The 21714-nt window shown below is 43.9% G+C and overlaps 1 protein-coding gene across 3 annotated transcripts in view; it reads right to left on the bottom strand.

The window, feature by feature from the left end:
* Nucleotides 1-21714, bottom strand: part of TRPC3 (transient receptor potential cation channel subfamily C member 3) — a 277797-nt gene that overhangs the window by 176509 nt on the left and 79574 nt on the right. The window contains exon 1 of one of the 3 annotated variants that reach the window (XM_068280310.1): nucleotides 2485-2743. The exons of the other annotated variants lie outside the window; for them this stretch is intronic. The gene's annotated coding sequence lies outside the window, so the exon portion shown is untranslated. Of the gene's footprint in view, nucleotides 1-2484; nucleotides 2744-21714 lie in introns of those variants that run through there. 3 annotated transcript variants of the gene reach the window in all.

Here is a 21714-nt window from a genome sequence, read left to right as displayed (position 1 = left end):
CATGGCAGGCACAGGGGGCCACAGGCACAGGGGACACTGCCACAGGGTACACTGGCACAACAGGGGGACACTGCCACAGGGGACGCTGGCACAATAGGGGGACACTGGCACAATAGGGTGCCACTGACACAGGGGGCCACAGGCACAACAGGGGGACATGGCAGGCAGAACAGGGGGACACAGCAGGCACAGGGAGACACAGCACAGGACCAGCACAGGGGGACACAGGAACAGCCAATCACTACACTGACCACATAGAGGAACATAGGCAGGCAACATGGGAACAACCAATCATAACACTGTCCCCTTATGTAGTATAATAGTATGTAATGTAACTGGAACGGGGGGGAGGGGTAAAAATTCCTTAAGACACCCCTGCATCATAGACACACCTAGGTTTAGTTTTTTCTTTTTTTCCTGATTTTTGCCCTCTAAATCTGGGTGCATTTTATATGCCGGAGCGTCTTATACGGCGAAAAATATGGTAGTTCTGGATAGAATAGGGAAGGGGTAGACCTATGAGTAGAACAGTTGTCAGGTTTTATTATTGTTTGTGCCTATAAACATTTATAGCTGTCACCAAAAGTTAAAGGATCACTATTGCGAAAAAAGTAGGCAGTTAAAATCTGACAGACATGACATGAGGAGATAGACTGGCTCAAAACCTGTCAGTTCTGTCAGATTTCAACTGTCTACTTTTTTTGCGAAAGTGGTCCTTTAAGGATAAATCTACTGGGAACACTTATTTCGGAGAAAGCCAAAGTAGCAAACTATAATTTATCTAAGACAAGAAGAGGGACTCTCCCCATGAAGACACAACCAGTCTTAAAAACCTGGCAGAAGTCCAAATTCTTCCAGTACATGAGAAACTAAAGAAATATATCCATTAACTTTTTTGAGGAACTCAAGTGACCTGTAATAAAATGTAGTAAACTATACAGGATATACACTTTTACACTACTATCCTGGTTTTAGCATGGGAAACACACCCTATATCTACATATTGCTGTATATTGTTATGCAGCCCCGCCCTTGACATGATGCTTAGCCGAGGCTTTTTAGCTATGCTTATTTAAAATAACTTATTTTTTACAATATTACTTTCCCTTGCGGGTATTTGTGAGCGATAGAAGGGGGATGGAGGAGAATGGGGGAGCGGTGGGCATGAGGACTGCTTCATATACATGCCTGCTCCCCCCGTTTTTACAATATGTTTGAGCTCTGGTATCCTTTAACCAATAAGGTTTATTCCAGAAAGTTCATACAATAATACATCTGTATTGTAAATGTTTTTTAATCTACAGTAGATAGCTCTGTTATTTTTTTACATATAGTACATTTCTAACCACTAAGCCCAACTACTTTTATTTCTTATAAGACTGATGACTAAGGAATGCAGATTTTTGTGTACATCTGATTCTTTAAACAATAAAGTACTTTAAAAAACATTTAAGAATTGACCCCTTGCCACCGTCCACCACCAAGGCCAGTAATTACTTAGACACTAGTTCCCTTGTTGGCAGAGAGCTTGCCAGCTGCATCAGTCCATACTTAAGTAATCTGAATATTGAGTTAATTAGATGCGTTCAATGACTATTTCCTAGGTAATGAAATCTTCCAAAAATCATTCTCATTTAGCAAGCAGAAGTCATGTCTTTTACAGAGTGCAGGCCAATAATTATCTAGCTTTCAATTTCTGATAATGACTGAGACCTTCCCAAATGTCCGCTCTCAAGACAGGAAAAATTCAATTTAAACAGCAAGAGATTTATTTCAATGCCAAACACAAACAAATACAGCATAACATAGAGCATAGAGCTTAGTCCATATAGGCAGAAGCAGAAACCAGGCTACATTAGTTCCAAGTACTGACTAATATAGACAGGAAGCTCATTTACAAAAAAATAAAATAAAAGCCAAAATATATTTGTTCTATTCTACGCTTCCGCAAAATATGGAATCCTTGGTTTGCTTACGGCACTGGGACTTATGATGTACCTTTATAACATGGGTAAAGCCAAAAGGTTCTGTATAAAGCCTCTTGAATGTTTGTTCCTATAATTTATTTATATCATCTAAGCAAAACAAAAGTTTGTCTTCTTAAAAGAGAAGGAAGTTGCGATAACTCAGGTTGGAGTGCGAATATGATGTTTCCCACGATGCATCACTGCTGAATAAGCAAATGATCATTTGCTGTCGCTGCAAGCTAGCCACACCTCCAGAACCGCTGGATTGCAATGATGTGTCAGCTTGTACAGAGCCACAATAATCCAACATGCATACAGACTATTTTGGATTGGTTGATCCTCATCAGTGCATGGCATGGATTAATGTGGCTCTATGGAGTAGGGCTTGAAACACCCAGAGTTACAGACTACCCAGCAAGCTCCTGGTGAACCAGCACTCCTAGGATTGTGTAAGGAGATACAAAGGACCAAAAAGCTCTTATAAAAGATTATCTTATAAAAGAAAATCTAAGATTACCTTGAAGTATACTGATTAGTTTTGAAAGTTCATACAAATTGCTGTATACTGCTTGCGCACAGGAATTTCACAGCTCCATATGCCAATTACATAACGCACGATGCACAAATAGCACAACTCATGTTACCCAGGTACACTAACAAGGCCCACGTTGCCTAGGTAATGTGCTCTGGACTATTTGCTCAGGACTGTCAGAAGAGGCACCAGAAATAGAAGTGGTCCTCTTCTCTGTTGGGGAAAGCTGCTAATGTGTTGAAGAGGAGGCCCAGATGAATTATGGAGCCGCTGTGTAATGTTAGAGTTGTAGAGCAGTGCGGCGCTAAGCAACACTGGTCCAGCTCATGTGGTTTCCATTATAGGGTTCACGTAGGCTTTGAAGGGAACCTGAGGTGAGAGAAATACAGAGGCTGACATCTTTGTTCCCTTATAAACAATGCCAGTTGCCTGGCTGTCATGCTGAGCTTTAGTTATTTTGGAGTCACACACCTGCAAAAAACATTGAGCCAGTGGAGTCAGACCAGTAATAATATTGCAGGCAGATCATCAGCAAAGAAGACAACTGGCATTGTTTATTAGAGAATGAAGGGGGCAGCCTCCCTGTTCCTCTCACTTCAGGTTCCCTTTACTCGTGCTCAGCACTCCCTGAAGCAGATAACGACAGGGATCTGGGTACTTTGTTCCATTGTGATTTATTTGAAGACTATTACATCTGTTTTTGTTGATTTACATAAAAGTAAGTGTCAATTTCTCTTTATATCTACGAGCAAAGATAATGTGCTACACGTGGAAAACATCCTTGTAAATAATCCACAGAGAACAACAAACTTTAAATAACATAATATGTATTTATTTGCATGGGATTTGCATCTCCTTATATCAGGCATTACTAAAGCTACAAAGAGCTGAAAGTGGAATTAACTATTCAAGTTACTGAAATTACCTCAGTCTCAATCTTAGCTGTGCAAAAGGCTTCATAGCCAAAACATAGCAGAATGTCCATCTTTAAGTTGGTCAACTTTCTGAAGAATTGAGCAACATCTAACATTTAATTTTCTTTTCATCAAAAAGCCTTGGTATTCCCTACAGCAAATGACCTGGTACAATACAAGTATACAAGATAGAACCAAGTGTGCATATCTGCTTAGAGATTGTTGGTAGGATTGGGGGTAATGGTTGCATCCTGCCTAACAATTATTTCAGCAGTGTGGTGTTCATCCATCTGGCCTGTAGATGACGCTGTACTACCTAGATTATCTAGACTGTTACGGATGGTTGATTCCTGTTATTCCCTGGCTAGAAACAGGGCATGAAGATGCTACTTATGTAGATAATTGGTAAATCCTGAAAATAGACGTAGTTTCAGTTAAACTGCCTCTGTGACTACTAAACACAACAAGCAGTATACAACAAATACAGCACTCAAATTCTGTGGAACACACTTGTCTTTCAGTTTTCTGCGCGTGTTTTCCTGCATATTTTTTCTGCACACCAAGTGTGTCTCTATGCAGGAAAACGCGCACGCTTTTTCTCAGCAGCTAATGCAATTGATACGCAAAAAGTGAAGAGGCGGCACACAAAAGGCTTGCTATTTAAAGCATGTATTGACGATGGAGCAACACTACATGTTACGAACCTTCACGGTTCTTCATCAGGTGTAAAATGAAACCAAATACAGCCCACACATTTATGCAGGTTCAGGACCACACCCCTTTGCTCGGGGGCGTGGTGATCTTAACTAGACAATGGCCACACCTTGCTGTCACAGTTGCACTAAATTTACAAAATTCATCAATTTTCCAATAGATAAATAAATCCAATATACATATCTACGGAAATTAATGCAATTGATACAGAAAACTGACAAAATGTACAGAATCATGATGCAGAATGTCAGTTTTTTTTTCTACGTGCGAAAAACACATTCAGTGTGAACTAGCCCATTGATTAACATGAGTTCTCAGTTTTTCTGTGCAGAAAACGCTTAGAAAAACAATCAAGTGCGTTCCCTGCATTAGGGTATTACATATGCGGTCATTTTTTTGGTCCTTCTTAAAGCCAATGGGTACTAGTTTAAAAATAAAAAAGTCGGATACTCACCTAAGGAGAGGGAAGGCTTGGTACTAATGAGCCTTCCCTCTCCTCTCCCGGTGCCCTCGGTGCTGCGCTGGCTCCTCCGTTCACGTCCGCCGCCGCAGGGACTTCGGAGGTCTTCGGGAGCACTCGGGCTTCCGAAGACGGGCCGCTCCATACTACGCACGCGCGAGTGCAACATAGAGGGCGCTCGCGCATGCGTAGTAAGGAGCAGCCCGTCTTCAGGAGCCCGAGTGCTCCCGAAGGCTTCCGAAAGCTCCCTTCGGCATGCGGAAGTGGCAGTATTTGACCGAACTGGTCGAATACTGCCACGGGGGATCCTGCGCGGGACCGGGCACCGGGAGAGGAGAGGGAAGGCTCATTAGGACCGAGCCTTCCCTCTCCTTAGGTGAGTATCCGACTTTTTTATTTTTAAATTGGTAAACACTCACTTTAAATCCAGTGTTAACCTTCCTGGCGGTAAGCCCAAGCTGAGCTCGGGCTATGCCGCGCAGGAAGATATCTCAGCCCCTGATGGAGCGATTTGCTCCATTTAAAATGCTGTACGCGCAGCTAGCACTTTGCTAGCCGCGCGTACAGCTTGATCGCCGCCGCTCTGCGGCGATCGCCCGTACGCAGCGGCGCAAGAGGGCCCCCCCCCCCCCGCCAGAGCCCTGCGCTGCCCGGACCAATGAGTTCCGGGCAGCGCTATGGGCTGGATCGGAGGTGTCTGACGTCAGGACGTCGGCTGACGTCCATGACGTCATTCCGATCGTCGCCATGGCGACAGGAGAAGCCAAACAGGGGAGCGCGTTATATACGCGTTCCCCTGTTTGCTATTGATGCCGGCGACGATCGCACTAGAGGGACACATGCGCCCTCTAGTGGTGTTTCATGTAGCTACCACTCTGGTAGCTTTACATGAAACACAAAAAAAAAAATTAAAAAAAAAAGGATTTTTGCCATTTTGGCAAAAAAAATTAACCGCCAGGAGGGTTAAGATAATCACACAAGACACAGACCAAGGCTGAACAATCACATCTCCGGTCAAGTTTCAAAGAGCTGTTCATCATTATTCCATTGGTTATAATACACATATAGTAATTAAAGAATAAAGACCATAAGCCATTATGTACCACAGCAAGATAGTATATTCAGTAATACTGTAAATACGGTAAATTCAATGTGGGTAACAAAAGTATACCTCTAATAATGATTAACTCCAGTTACCCATAGCACTGGGAAGAAAGTCGTAAGAAACCTAAGTTTTAGTATATAAATAATACATATATAATAGTATATAAATAATACAACCCTTAACCCCCAGCATTTTTTCATAGCAGCTGATGTAATTGATATAAAAAACTGACAAAATGTGCAGAGTCATTATGCAGAATGTCAGTTTTTTTTCTGCGCGCGAACAAAATATTAAGTGTGTACTAGCCCATTGATTAACATGAGTTCTCACTTTTTCTGTGCAGAAAACGCGTACGAAAACAGTCAAGTGTGTTCCCTGCCTGGTGCACCAACAATCCTTCACTGACAATTTAGTTTAGAGAGCAATCCAAGCCACATATTAAGGTGCCCATTAATGAAACTTGAATGTACATCTGTGTAACTGGGTGAATATACTATACATGAATGCTTAAAGAGGAACTCCAGTGAAAATAATGTAATTTAAAAAAGTGGTTCATTTTTACAATAATTATGTATAAATGATTTAGTCAGTGTTTGCCCATTGTAAAATATTTTAAATCCCTGATTTATATTCTGACATTTATTACATGGTGACATTTTTACTGCTGGCAAGTGATGTAGCTGCTGCTTGCAGTTTTGACAGTTGGAAACAGCTGTAAACAGCTATTTCCCACAATGCATCAAGGTTCACAGACAGGAAACTGCCAGGAGTACCACGGTCCTCAGAGTTTCTTGTGGGAGGGGTTTCACCACAATATCAGTCATACGGCGCCCCCTGATGGTCTGTTTGTGAAAATGAATAAATTTCTCATGTAAAAGGAGGTATCAGCTACTGATTGGGATAAAGTTCAATTCTTGGTCGGAGTTTCTCTTTAAGTCTATCTTTCATATTACACAGAAGTAGTAAGTGTAACGTTTGCAGAATCGTTTCCGTGGTCAGCGCACAAGATGCGCACTGACACAGCGAAAACCCTCCACAAGCGTATAATTAGGTGAACCCAGGTTAGGTGCAATGCACCAGAAGAGGGCAATTCCCACCGGCAGATGACGCTGTGGAGTGCAGACGAGCACAGCCTCTGCACGGTCACAGATGCCAGATGGGAATTGTACAGATTTAAAGCAATGCAGGGCTGAACAGCCCTTAAAGATAAGAGCACAGAGACAGACTAAATGTGTGTTCCTTAAACTAGTCGCCACCCAGCGACGGTGAACACACATTCGCAGAAACAAAGCAGGAACGCAATCGCAAGAGAGAGACGATTGCCAGAAGACACAAGGCTGATCAGAACAGAACACGAGAGTAGCAAAGGCACAGCAAACAACAATAAAAGATAAGGAAAATAATAAACACTAGCTAAACGCGAACACCGCACTAATTCGCAACAGTGAACGTGTTTACTGTGCAGTTTCCGCACGAAAAGCGCAACAGAGACAAGCACACCACCTTAACTAGCCACAAGTAACACAAAGGAGCACAAACAGACAAGACAGACAGATGAGGTAGCCAGTAGCAACCGCTGCTCCAGCTTACGCTCCAGGAACACAGATCAGAAGGATCCACAGCCTCTACCGCTAGAGGCTAGTGCGATTCAAACAAGACAGACAGATGAGGTAGCCAGTAGCAACCGCTGCTCCAGCTTACACTCCAGGAACATAGATCAGAAGGATCCACAGCCGCTACCGCTAGAGGCTAGTGCGATCCAGACAGATGAACAGAAGGGGCTACCAGTAGCAACCACTGCTCTGGTTAGCACCCCCAGACAGACAGAATGATTTCCTGTTGACCACCGCCGACGACAGGACAATCGCAGCAGTGAGGCAACACAGACAAAACAGATAAGGCAACCTGACTGCACTAGAGGAGCTGCCTAGTGCAGTCCCAAGAATTACTCTAAGATAAACTTTAGCAAATAAACAGGGCTGATACTCTAGGAGAGTTCATCAGAAACAAACCATGAAGGATGACCAGCAAAGGATTCTGGGAGAACAAGGCTTTTATACTGCCAGCCTTCAAAAGGAGGCAGCTAGGCAATTTGCATAGCAAATGTATGCACATTGCTCAGCAGCAGAGCAGGTCTGAAACTTGCAAAGAAAAGACAGGTCTCTTTTCCAGAGACCTGCAGCCCTCATACTTAAGGAATAGTCAAACAGCTGTCTGCCCATGCAGCCAGCTGAGTGGATCATTACAGTAAGATTACAGGTTGTATAATTAATGGGCACCTTTAGCTTAGTCAGATTGTCATCTATAGTCTAACATCTTGGAAAAGGACTTGATAATACCGTATAAAATGCTGAGCAGCAGTAGCTAAAGTAAATAAAATTCTGGGAAATAAAATCTCGAGATGCTAGTATACTATTCCCTTGGTTGGGATGGACAAAATGGGCTTAATTAGCTTTAAAAAAAAGATGACTGAGAGGTGACCAGATTAATATGTATAAATACATGTGAAAGCAATACTAAAGCTTGGGAGATTCATTTTTTGTCCCTAGGCTAGTACAACAGTCAAGGGGACATGCTCTGTTTATGGATTTTTCCATCTACTTAGAAAGGGGTTCTTTACAGTAAGAATGGTTAAAATCTAGAATATCTTACCTCAGGAAGTAGTTATTGCAAACTTTATATCTGCATTTAAAGGAGGCTTGGATGCTTTGCTTGCATTGAAGCACATCCATGGCTATAATTACTAAGTAATTCCTGGCAGAGACGATTCAGGGATTCATCTGACTACCACTTGGAGTTGGGAAGGAAATATTCCCTTTTAAGGCAAAGTGGCGCAAGCCATTAAAGCTTTTTTTTTTTTTGCCTTTCCCTGGGTCAGCTGGGATATGTGTGGGTTCAGGATAGTGATTTCTTTTTTTCTGGTTGAAATTGATGGATGGATGTCTTTTTTTTTAAACCAAACTAAATATTAACTATGTAAAATCAAATCCTTAAAGAGACTCTGAAGCGAGAATAAATCTAGCTTCAGAGCTCATAGTTAGCAGGGGCACGTGTGCCCCTGCTAAACCGCCACAATAGCGCCGCTAAATGGGGGTCCCTTCACCCCCAAACCCCCCACTGCGACACTTGGTCGCAGACTTGGTCGCTCCTGGAGCCAGGGCTAACGGCTGCAGCCCTGCCTCCAGTCGCGTCTATCAGCGGCGCATCGCCGCCTCTCCCCCGCCCCTCTCAGTGAAGGAAGACTGAGAGGGGCAGGGGAGAGGCGGAGATACGCGCTGACACTGACAGACGCGCGTGGGGCAGGGCTGTGGCGGTTAGCCCTGCCCCAACCAGGAAGCGCTCCCCCGCTGAAACGAGGGGATTTGGGGGATCAGGGACCCCTGCTATCTATGAGGTCTGAAGCGAGATTTATTCTCGCTTCAGGCTCTCTTTAAGGCTGGTTTCACAGTGGGACGTTACAGGCGCACGTTAGAGCAGCCTGTAATGCACTCCACCGCACAGCAATGACAAATCAATGGGCTGTTCACAGTGCCCACATTGCGTTACTTAGTAACGCTGCGCCATAAGACAACGTACTGCATGCAGTACTTTATAAGCGGCAGAGCCGCGTTAGACTGCTTGCACATGCTCAGTAACGTTGGGGAGGAGCGGAGAGCGGCCAGGCACATGGCTAATTAATATTCACTGCACTCAGTGACGTGCAGTGCTTACTTCCTGGAGCGGCCGCTCTGTGCGGCGATTGGCCAGGCGGGACCATGTGATGCCGCATGCGTCCAAGAGTACGCATCACGGCATCACGGACGCCAGAGTGAGCTGCACAATGCGGCTCACTCTGACGTCCACAGCAGAGAGCACCAGGCATTGCGTTAGGGGCACGTTATGCGACCATAACGTCCCCTAAAACGCAACGTCCTGGTGTGAAACCAGCCTAAAAGCCATGAAGGACAGGTTTTAGCTTGAAGCAGTACTTGCTACAAAATGGAACTGAATGAGATTTGCATGACATTCACTCACCCCACAAGTTCCAACATTAGTGGCTTATCTTTTAAAACTGATACATGCCTATCTGGGAAATTTAAAAACATTTATTCATTTAATCATAAAATATCATTTATGCCGCATCTGTGAATTGCATAGCAGACCTGATTTTATATTGCACCAGACTATCAGATTCCCAGTAATCACCAAGGAGGATGGAAGACAGACAACGCTAGACAAGACAATCATCTTACAGTTAAGTCTTTGTGGGAATATGATACATCATAATGTGCAGGAATGAGAAATAATATGGTGACAGTAAGTGTAGTGTAACCTCTATGCTAAAGACAGCGGGATAATGGAAAAATCACATGACATGTATGAGTTGGGGAAAAAACTGTCTGCACCATCAATCTTAACATACTTTATATCACAAGCACCATGGGCCTTTCTTGCCATTTGAAAAATACAGCGTTTTATATTGGAGGCAAAAGAATACATTTGCAAGGACCGTTTATTATGCTGCCATAAAATGCTGCCCAGTACCTTGCAGTGAAATGGCATCCCTTCCAAGTGTAGTAGATGGGAAGCACAATGGTTTCAGATAAGGTACTAAAAAATGTGTGTAGTCATAATTGTCAGAAATCTGTTGCACCATGTTTACTGAAGCACACTTTGAAAAGAAGCTGAACAAATATAATAGAAAGTCACAATAAGCTTTGTTCATCATGTAGCTGGCAGATTAAGGAAAAGCCTATCTTTGAACAATAGAGGGGATAAAACGATAAATGTTTGGCCATATTTAAAGGGGCACTATGGTGAAAAATTGTAAAATTTAAAATATGTGCAAACATAAACAAATAAGTACATTTTTTCAGAGTAAAATGAGCCAAGAATTACTTTTCTTCTATGTTGCTGTCACTTACAGAAGGTAGTAGAAATCTGACAGAAGTGACTGGAAGGTTTTGTACTAGCCCATCTCTTCATGGGGGGATTCTCAGGGATTTCTTTATTTTCAAATGCACTTAGTGAATGGCTGTAACGATTGGGGAATTATCTCCGTGGTCAGCGCACAAGAAGTGCGCTGACACTGCGGAAGTCCTCCACAAGCGTCTGAATAACAGAACCCAGCTTTGGTGCAATGCACCTGTAGAGGAGAATTCCCACCGGCAGATGGAGCTGTGGAGTGCAGAGGAATGAACCCTCTGCACTGCCACAGATGCCAGATAGGAATTGTACGAGGGGAAGCAATACAGGACAAGATAGCCCCTAGTTAGAGAGAGTGAGCACAGAGACAGAATGTCCACCAATCTAGTCGCCACCTGGCAACGGTGAACACACAACAGCGAAGGCCAAGTGGGAGAGCAATCGCAAGAATGGCGATTGCTAATAGCGACACAAGACTGAGTAAGAAAGGATCCTAACATGGGACCCCCTCGCCAAGGATCCCCCCCTCGACAGGGACCCCCCTACAGACTCCCCCCTATGGAAGGCAGTCAGCGGCCATATCACCCACCTGGTCAGGGACACCTGATACCCCCAAAGTAAACGCCGCCATAGAGGGAGAAGGGTGGGAGCCCAGGTGAGACTCAAGAGGAAGGGCCTACGCTCTCCCATCCCTGCCATCCTGCTGGGGAACGTCTGCTCACTCCCTAACAAGGTCGACGAACTGCTCCTACTACTTGGCAGTAAGCCCTCGTTAGGCAGCTGCACCCCGGTTCTCTGCTTTACCAAGACCTGGCTGAATGACGGTATTCCTGACAACTCCATTGGGGTGCCAGGCTATGACCTCCTCCGCGCAGACCGCAACCAAGCACTGTCTGGGAAGAGAAAAGGCAGAGGCATATGCTTCTACGTTAACACCACCTGGTGCTCCAATACCACCACTCTCAGTATAATATGCTAACCTGATGTGGAGTTTGTAGCCATAAACTGCAGGCCTCAGTATTCCCCCAGGGAGTTCACCTCAATCGTATTCTTTGGGGTCTATATCCCCCCTGACGCAAACACAAAGAATGCCCTGAGTGCACTCAGCGACAGCATCATCAAGTGGGAAACTGCCTTCCCAGAGGCCCTCTTCATCATCCTGGGAGACTTTAATAGCGCAAACCTGCGTCAGGAGTTGCCCCGCTTCAAGCAACACATATCCGGCCCCACCAGGAACCGCAACACCCTGGACCATTGTTACACGACCCTTAAGAATGCGTACAAGGCCACCCAAAGTGCTGCACTGGGGAACTCAGACCACAACCTAATCCACCTGATCCCCACCTACAGAAGGCACCTGGAAACTACAAAGCCCGCCGTAAAGATCGTAAAAAGGTGGACAGCCGAGGCTAAGATGAAGCTACAGACCTGCTTTGATTGCACTGACTGGGCGGCCCTAGAGGCACCTTCCCTGGAGGAATGGGCAGACAACATCACCTCCTACATCAGTTTTTGCGAGGAGATGTGAGTTCCAGCAAAGACCTTCAAGATCTTCTCAAATAGCAAGCCGTGGTTCAACAGCAAGCTGCGCCACCTCCGGAAAGTCAAGGAGGAGGCGCACAAGCACGGAACCCCAGACGAGTTCAGGGATGCAAGGAACGCTCTGAATCGTGAACTGCGTGTTGCGAAGAGGGCCTACTCTGACAAGCTGGGCCACTTCCTCCAGTCAAAAAACCCACACGAGGTGTGGAAAGGCCTCAGAGCAGCTACGAACTTCAAACCACCCCCCAGCATGCGACCCCCAGCACCTCACTGGCCGAGGAACTTAATAAGTTTTACTGTCGGTTTGAACTCCATTCCAAGCAGCTGGCTAACCCGGCACCCTCGACAAAGCCCTCCCTGCAGGTCAAGTCTGACCTAGTGCAAATAGAGGTCCAGGAAGCAGATGTACTCCGTCACCTCCGCAGACTCAATGCCAGGAAAGCAGCCGGCCCAGACGGCGTGTCACCAACTTGCCTGAGAACCTGCGTGGACCAGCTGGCTCCAACGCTCACCTCCCTTTTTAATAGGTCCCTGGCGGAAGGTAGTGTCCCCTCCTGTCTCAAAAGGGCCACAATCATACCGGTCCCAAAAAAGCCAGGCAACACAGAGCTCAACAACTTCAGACCTGTGGCTCTCACCCTCATAGTCATGAAGATCCTCTAACATCTGGTCCTTGCCCACCTGAAGCGCCTCGCCAGTCCCCTCCTCGATCCACATCAGTTCGCATTAAGGGCCAACAGGTCCGTGGACGATGCCATCAACATCAGTCTGGCGCATATCACAGAACACCTTGAAAGTCCAAACTCCTATTATAGGATCCTGTTCTTGGACTTCAGCTCGGCATTCAATACAATCTGCCCAAATATACTGATCGACAACCTGGCACATCTTGGAGCCGGCTCCACACTCTGCGTGTGGGTAAAGGACTTCCTCTTAAATAGGTCACAACGGGTGAAGCTCGGCAACTGCTTCTCCAGTGTGAGTATGACCAACACAGGTGCTCCACAGGGGTGTGTTCTGTCACCTCTCCTGTTCTCATTTTACACCAACAACTGCACCTCCTCCGCGGAAACCGTAAAGGTCATAAAATTTGCAGACGATACCACTATCATTGGGCTCATAGGTGAGGCAGAGGAATATGATTATCGCAGCGAGACTGAGAGAATCTGCAGATGGTGCGTGGACAACAAGCTCATCCTAAATGCAGCCAAAACAGTGGAATTGATCTTGGACTTCAGGAGGCACCCCCCACCCCCCGCACATCAACCAATCCTGATCAACGAGACTGAAGTGTCCAGGGTCCCTAGCGTTAGGTTCCTAGGAACAACCCTAACGAGCGACCTAAGGTGGGCACAGAACACCACCAAAATCTAGAAGAAGGCTCAACAGAGACTATTCTTCCTGCGCCAATTGAAAAAATTTGGTATGCCTCGGGAGCTGCTGTCCAGCTTCTACACTGCCACTATTGAAGCTACCCTCTGCTCCGGCATTATCGTGTGGTATGCAAGAGCAACCGCCAGTGATAAGTATAAGCTTCAAAGAGTTATCAGCTCAGCGGAAAGGATCATTGGCTCTCCTCTGCCACCTCTAGACCTCCTCTACACCACTAGAATGAAAACACGGGCTAACAGGATCTCCCAGGACCCATCCCACCCAGGCTGCCACTTCTTTAGCTTCTCCCATCGGGCCGACGCTTCAGGACCACCCGCCCAAGGACTAACAGGCGTAGGGACACCTTTTTTCCCCAAGCAGCCCTCCTGCTGAACTCCTGCCTCTCGTCGGTACGCTAGTCGCTTCAGGTCTTTTAGCCAATCAGCCTAGTCAAGGCTCTCTGGAGCCCATGCCAGTAAAGACCCCAGCTATTACCCTGGCGCTCTTCTTGGCAGAGCTGTACTCTAGGGGCGGACTCTTTCAATGAACTTACTTTTGTAGACCGTTAAAAAGGTGCAGGTACTGCCTGTCTCGTTGTACTATTGCCTGTCTTGCTTGTACTGCCTGTCTCGTTGTACTATTGCCTGTTGCCACTGCCATGTGAACCACAACCAATTCTGGGTTCGACCTAGGTCGCACTTGGCGAAATAAATATTCTGATTCTGATCCACTGTTCTTCCGCAAGAGCGAGTGCGATCCGTACACAGGAACAGGACTGAAAAGATCCACTGCTCTACCGCAAGAGGGAGTGCGATCCGCACAACAAGACAGACAGAAGGAATAACCAGCAGCAACCGCAGCCGAGGTCAAACTCCAAGAAAGAACACAGAGAGATCCACCGCCTCTAACGCTAGGGCGAATGCGATCCAAACAGACAGAGCGATTTCTTGTCAGCCGCCGCTGGCGACAGAACAATCGCAAAAGAAAGACAGAACAAGGCAAACAGATAATACAACCTCACTAAGCTAGAAGGAATGCAAGTGCACTCCCAGAGAACTACTCTAAGATAGCGATATTAGCAAACAATAAGCAGAGGGCTGAGACTCCAGGTAAGTTAGCAGGAACAAACCTTCGTGACCAGCAGGGAATTCTGGGAGGAAATGGTATTTATACTGCAAGCCATCAATGGAAGCAGCTAAGCAATTTTCATGACAAGTGGATGCAAATTCCTCACCAGAACAACAACTCTGAAACTTGCAGAGTGAAGACAGGTCTCTTTTCCAGGGACCTGCAGCACTCAGACCTAAACAATGGTCAAAAAGCTGTCTGTGCAGACAGCAGAGCAGATCATTACAATGGCAGTTGCGCTGTCCAACTGCCAAAAAACTGTGTAGCGAACAGGGAAGCCGACCAGCAGCTTTGTATAAATCCTTTATTAGGGAATATCTTTATAAAGAATAAAAGCCTTGCTGAGAATCCTCTGTGAAGAGATGGACTAGTCCAAAACCTGTCACTTCTGTCTGAAAAAACGTACTTCTTATTTGTCTATATTTGCACATATTCTAAATTTTAACATTTTTCGCCATAGTGCCCCTTTAAGGGTGTGTGCTGTTTGCAAAAAAAAAAAAAGAAGAATTATGCTAATTCCTAAACCATAGTGACAAGACTATATATTATTGTCTGAACAGCGCCGCTGAAGATGTCAGTGTTATATAAATACTAAATAATACGTTAAATGGGCTTAACTTTCAAGGGCTTCTTTATTTTATTTTGAAAATGGAATTCTCATGATATACAGTACATATTGTTGATTTAGCCCATGATGATGATGATTAATATCAAAATTATTTTTTATCATGCATGCATTTATATAGCACTAAACAAATAGAGTAGTTTATGTCACTGGCTGTTCCTCAGAGGAGAGTCCAATCACAACCTGAGTTAGCTGAGGAAAGTCAATGAATCTACCATTGTGTTAGTGTTAAACACTATGGGCTATATGCAATTCTCTTTTTCACCTGAGTTTTCTCCTAGGTGATATTTTCACAACTTGTTATAAAATGCCTTTTAAGCCACTGACAAGCAAGAAAATTCTCAAAATACATTTGATAGTACATTTTCACCAACTATTAGGTGCTTTTTCAGTTGTAAAATGCTGAAACGTTGGTTTAAAGAGAAGATGAAAATTATCTCCTAAGAGATAACTCAGGTGAAAAAGTTAATTGTGTATGGGCCTACAAGTGATATTAACAGTGAAAGTTAATTATACCAAAAGCCAATTCACAACTGATAAAAGGTTAATATTATTTACTCCTCTCAATATTACTGTTCTATAATACTGTGGTTGTTGACAATCAGTTTCTATGTATTTGTTTATATTCCTTCTTTTCTATGGATCTGTGGTTCAACCTGTTGTAGACATAGGCTATTAAAATCTGCGTCTTGTTTGCAGCCTCTTATCTCTGTAAGGATGTAGACTCCAAAATCCCGGCTCCGTGGGCTCCAGTTGCAATCATGTTTCAATTGCCAGGGAACTCTGCTGGCCCTGACCCTGCGATCACTGCGAGCCAATCACAGACAAACCTTTTTTAAAAAAAAGGCTCTGGTCCTTAAAGGAATACTTAAGCCAAAAAAAAAATGATATTTACTTTTATACGCTATAGCAGCATAGAGGGTGATATAGCGCCTGGGAACGCGGAGAATCAGCCGCGTTCCCAGCCTGTCGGCGGCTATCGCCGAACCCGGAAGTAGCCGCCAGCGGGGACAGGACGATCGGAGCGGGGCTGCGAGGGCACCATCCAACTTCAGGGGGCTGAGGGTTGCCCCGGGCGAGTAAATATCATTTTTTTTTTGGCTTAAGTATTCCTTTAACCTATTTTGGTTCCTGGACGTAGAAACTACGTCCAGGAACCATGCGCGCTACTGCACGCTACCGCGGCCGATCGCGCGCGTGCACGCGCACTCCCGGCCGCAGATTCGGTAGCCAGGGAATCAATGTATCGGGCTATGGTGCCCGATCACTGATTCCTCTCCCCCGCTGAAAAAGCGACAGTGTGTTACGCTTAGAGTGACGTCATGTAAACAAACTCGTACACAAAAGTAATACTACAACTGAAAATAAAAATAAATTAAAATGAACACACATTTACATTATAAATCTATTGTTTACCTCCCACCCTCCCAAAACTACCCAAATAAAATGTTTACTATAAAAAAAAAACCATTACAATAAAAAAAAAACATGTAAATATTTACCTAAGGGTCTAAACTTTTTAAATATCAATGTAAAGATGAAATATTTCTATATTTTTTTTATTTTAAACTTGTTAATAGTGATAGATGCAAAATGGAAAAAATGCACCTTTATTTCCAAATAAAATATTGTCGCCATACATTGCGATAGGGACATAATTTTAATGGTGTAATAACCGGGACATATGAGCAAATACAATACGTGAGTTTTAATTATGGAGGCATGTATTATTTTAAAACTATAATGGCTGAAAACTGAGAAATAATGAATTTTTCCATTTTTTTCTTATTCTTCGTGTTAAAATGCGTTTACAGTAAAGTGGCTCTTAGCAAAATGTACCCCCCAAAGAAAGCCTAATTGGTGGCGGAAAAAACAAGATATAGATCAGTTCATTGTGATAAGTAGTGATAAAGTTATAGGCTAATGAATGGGAGGTGAACATTTCTCATGTGAAAACCACGGAACCTGAATGGGTTAAAGAGAACCCGAGGTGGGATTTTATTATGCTAGTGGGGCACAGAGGCAGGTTGTGCACACTAACACCAGCCTCTGTTGCCCCATGGTGTGCCTCCAAGACCCCCCTGCGCGCCGCTATACCCCCCGCAGTGCTGGCGACACGCAGCGTGTCGCCAGCACAATGTTTACCTAAGCGCTGTCTGTCAGCGCCGCTCCCCTGCCTCGTCCGTATCGGCGCTACCCGCCTGCGCGCCGCTATACCCCCCGCAGTGCTGGCGACACGCAGCGTGTGGCCAGCACAATGTTTACCTAAGCGCTGTCTGTCAGCGCCGCTCCCCTGCCTCGTCCGTATCGGCGCTACCCGCCTGCGTCACTTCCCTCCAATCAGCGGGAGGGAAGGGACACAGGCGGGTAGCGCCAACACGGAGGAGGTGGGGGAGCGGCGCTGACAGACAGCGCTTAGGTAAACATTGTGCTGGCAACACGCTGCGTGTCGCCAGCACTGCGGGGGGTATAGCGGCGCGCAGGGGGGACTTGGAGGCACACCATGGGGCAACAGAGGCTGGTGTTAGTGTGCGCAACCAGCCTCTGTGCCCCACTAGCATAATAAAATCCCACCTCGGGCTCTCTTTAAGGGGCAAGGCTAGAGCATGCCTGTCCCAGATGTTCATAACATCATGGAGACAAATAAGTCTCCACTGAGAAATGCTTACATTTTAGACCCTGCCTAACCTGAGGAAAAACTGGATTTAAGATCTGTACTGTTTTTTTCATTGTAAATATTCCAGTTATGGTAATCTCTTAAATTCCTGTATCTTGAAATGCACTAGTGCTCAGACAACCAAGAATACAATGGGAGCCTCACTGCAATTTGTTAGAATGTGCGGATCACTTTGGATGATTGGTATTTAAAGGGAAGCTCAAGTGACATGTGACATGATGAGATAGACAAGTGTATATACAGTGCCTAGCACACAAATAACTATGCTGTGTGATGCTCTCCTTGTTTCTCTTCCTGAAAGAGTTAATATTCTGCTATGCAACTGACAGTTATTCTCCAATGGGTACCTAGTCAGACTACTGATTAGGAATTACAGCCATAAAATACTTTGCTCTAGGAAGCCCAGTTCTCTGCCAGGAGAGGATAGATCAAAAAAGGTCAATAGTTCATATATTTGCACACTCTGAGACACAGAGACAGACCCGTTAAATTCAGCTGAGACAAAACAATAATTTTTTTTTTTTACATTTTTAAACATAATGTAAAACTGTAGGATGTCTAAAAGTAATTTTTAGGCGTAGACACAATTGTTTATCTCTTCACTTTGTTTCCACTTAAGTTTCACTTTAAGCTGAATTCTTCTGTGAAGTCCAACATTTCTGTGCATACTACCCAGCCTGCTAGAAGCTTATCTCCTATGAAACAGATTCTGCAGCCTTCTATGCCTGATCCTCACTAAACTGCGGTAAATTGTAATGCATAAGACATATTACTAACATGCGGTAATACATTATGCATATAAGTAATGCACAAATGATGACTTAACTCATGTCTCAGTTAGGCGTGTTTGCACCTGTTAAAGAGACACTGAAGCGAAAAAAAAATTATGATATTATATGATTTGTATGTGTAGTACAGCTAAAAAATAAAACATTAAGATCAGATATATTAGTCTAATTGTTTCCAGTACAGGAAGATTTAAGAAACTCCAGTTGTTATCTCTATACAAAAAAGCCATTAAGCTCTAAGACTTTCAAAGTCGTCGAGAGGGCTGTGTTCTGACTTTCATTATCTCAACTGTTAGTTAATTTTTTACTTTTCCTCTGCCAGAGGAGAGGTCATTAGTTCACAAACTGCTCTGAAAGAATCATTTTGAATGCTGAGTGTTGTGTAATCTGCACATATTAGAGAATGATGCAATGTTAGAAAAAACACTATATACCTGAAAATAAAAATATGAGTATATTTTCTTTGCTGCTAATCTTCTAGTAATTATTCATAGTACACAACCAATTCATTATATCATATATATTTTTTTCCCTTCAGTGTCTCTTTAAGCATGATTTCTATCATAGGCAAGTTTAGGGGGGGATTACTGGTGCTCCAAATCCTCCCTCAGTCTTTCCTGTGTGTGTCTCTCTGTCTCCCACATTCCTGTCTCTCTCACTCTCCCCTCTCCTCTCTCTCTTTCCCCCACTCTCTTCCTCCCCACAGACACACTGACACTCACTCATGTCTCTTCCCCTTTACTGTCTCTCACTTTCCTCTCTCTACATGTCCCCTACTCTCTTCTATTTCTTTCTTCCACTCTCCTGTTTCTGTTTCACCATCTCTCTCCCACCCTCCTCCCCCCTGCAAAATTCAACATTGTCTCATTCGAAAGACTATTATGTATTTATATAGCACTGACATCATAGAGTACATAGTCATGTCACTGACTGTCCTCAGAGGAGCTCACTCTCTAATCCCTACCATAGTCATAGTCTAACGTCGTGCCATATTTTTATTATGTATTTATATAGCACTGACATCTTCCCCAGTACATTACAGAGTACATAGTCATGTCACTGACTGTCCTCAGAGGAGCTCACACTCTAATCCCTACCATAGTCATAGTCTAACGTTGTGCCATATTATATTGTGCATAGCTGAGAGAGGCCTTCCAGGAATACCCCCTTTGTAAATCCTGGGTTTGCCCCTATATATATGCATTACTCAGGATTTTATCATTGCGTATGTTAACCCATTTTTTAACATGGGACCACAGTATTACTGTACTGTATTGCAAAATGCTCTACTTATCTGATTAGCACAGTTTAGTGAATAGTGTGAAACTCTGACACCATCATCCTGCCATTAAAGATAATACATTACAGCTTACCTTGAACTATCCAGATTGTAGCTCTCCATCAAAGCACAGCCATGTGGATGACTGCGAAGCTCAGAGAAGCTCCACAGTATGCTAACTAGGTAACTGAGATTCGTAGTGCGAAAGGCAGTTAACAGCATTCTGCTGAAGTAGATGAAAGAAAACGGTGCTGGTAAATATCTAGCACAACGATCTCCGGGTAAGCTATAATGAGTATGTGGCTGCGATTTTAATATCCAAATTTCACTGCATATATATATATATATATATATATATATATATATATATATATATATATATATATTTCATGAAGATCAAAGCTCGCTTTCTCCCAATACAGGTAAAGGAATACTAACTGCCCTGAGTGACCCGAATCTCTCTGGAAATTTCAGAGAGTTAATGAGGCAAAGTTTAGCTGATACTACTCAGTTCTAATTTAATTTCATCCCCCCCATTGAACTGGCAAATGACTGGTTTATAGATAGCAGTAAAATAGAACCAGTAAATTAAAAAAAAAATCTTAATCCTTTAATCTATCTCAATATCAGATCTTATATAGGAGAGAACAGAGGCGCCAAAAGGATAAAAGGGGTTTTAAAAGAGCTTAAAAGCCAAACATGTGGTAATTAGAGGAGGCAGTGGTGGACTTACCTCCTCCAAGCAGACACAACATGACTGTACATTCAGTCTATTTATTAACGAACTCCAGATAAAACAAAGTAACGCGTTTCACGGGTCAGTGCCCGCTTCCTCAGGCAATAGAAAAAGGAGTTACAGCATCTAGCAAAACAAACAACACAAACACGGACAGAGGTGCCGAGTGTTGTGTCTGCTTGGAGGAGGTAAGTCCACCACTGCCTCCTCTAATTACCAAATTTTTGGCTTTTAAGCTCTTTTAAAACCGCTTTTATCCTTTTGGCGCCTCTGTTCTCTCCTATATAATATTGTATCCACCCTGGGTGGAGGGTTGCGACCCTTTTCTACTATCTACAGAGAGCGACTTCTTATTCCTGAGTGGGGTCAGGATAATCTCCCCACCTGCCTTTACAGTGGTTGCCTATTGGTGACCCATGCTTGTGAGTATAACAACTATTACTCTTTGTCATTATCCCCTTTGTTAATACATACTACACTATTGGGGCTCTTGGTGTTCCTCTGTTTATCTCGTTTTCAATATCAGATCTGATGGAGGTATACTCCGTGTCTTTATCAGTATATCATCAAGGACTGGTTATCACTCATCAGAGTGCAAAGAGACAGTGCTGTTTCATACTGAGGAGTAAAACACTGCCTTTTTTGCGATCCATTTGTGTTTTCTAGGAAACTGCAAGGACAATTAAACAATAGAAATTGCATGGCATGTTTTATACTGGTGCGATCTGTCTGTGATCCAGTTTTGCCTAATCACAAATTTCCTGCATGCTGCATTTTTTGTGTGTTTCTCCTTGTGTCCCTAGCAGCCAGTAAAAATCAAAAAATTGCATTGTAAAATCACATTACATTTGCGATTGCGCTTTGTGATTTGAAGTGTAAAACAGCCCTTCCATGCTGCCATAAGAGAAAATGGCGACCTTTACCTTAAATACTGTTTTGTGGGAAATGAAGGAAAGAAGGAGAAATTATAT

Source organism: Hyperolius riggenbachi, chromosome 1, assembly GCF_040937935.1.
Source record: "Hyperolius riggenbachi isolate aHypRig1 chromosome 1, aHypRig1.pri, whole genome shotgun sequence".
Lineage (NCBI taxonomy): Eukaryota > Metazoa > Chordata > Amphibia > Anura > Hyperoliidae > Hyperolius > Hyperolius riggenbachi.
The sequence above is the reverse complement of the archived record's forward strand: the minus strand, read 5'-3'. Positions and strand labels throughout refer to the sequence as shown.